Source organism: Penaeus monodon, chromosome 23, assembly GCF_015228065.2.
Source record: "Penaeus monodon isolate SGIC_2016 chromosome 23, NSTDA_Pmon_1, whole genome shotgun sequence".
NCBI lineage: Eukaryota > Metazoa > Arthropoda > Malacostraca > Decapoda > Penaeidae > Penaeus > Penaeus monodon.
This window is the reverse complement of record NC_051408.1, coordinates 41,715,619-41,715,963: the sequence shown is the minus strand read 5'-3', so window position 1 is coordinate 41,715,963 and position 345 is coordinate 41,715,619. Positions and strand designations below refer to the sequence as shown.

Genomic DNA, 345 nt, shown 5'->3' with positions numbered 1-345 from the left:
ATTCCTCGTCATCACCTAAACGCTATTAATAAGAGTTGATTCAGTGTCCCAATGTTGCACGAATAGAATATTATTATTAGGCAATTGCACAGGCTAACTCACACACAACAGATAAGCGAGTGTAATATATATGCGTCATTTCATCTGTGAAAGACACTCGCCAGATATCGCTTTTTGTCCGGTCGTTTTGTGGTGATGGTGATAGTAAAAAATAATTCATTTTTCATATCAATTCAGTGCTGATGTGTTTGTGTTGATGAGTTATACTGTTAAGTGATTTTGAATTAGTGTCAGCATTAAACCAGTGAAAATTGGGTGGTATTAGCACGGTAAAAAGAATATCTC

At 35.7% G+C, this 345-nt stretch overlaps 1 protein-coding gene across 1 annotated transcript in view; it reads left to right on the top strand.

The window, feature by feature from the left end:
• The window catches only part of LOC119588089 (alpha-catulin-like), a gene marked incomplete at both ends in the record, with an annotated part of 86,154 nt that overhangs the window by 58,577 nt on the left and 27,232 nt on the right, over positions 1-345 (top strand).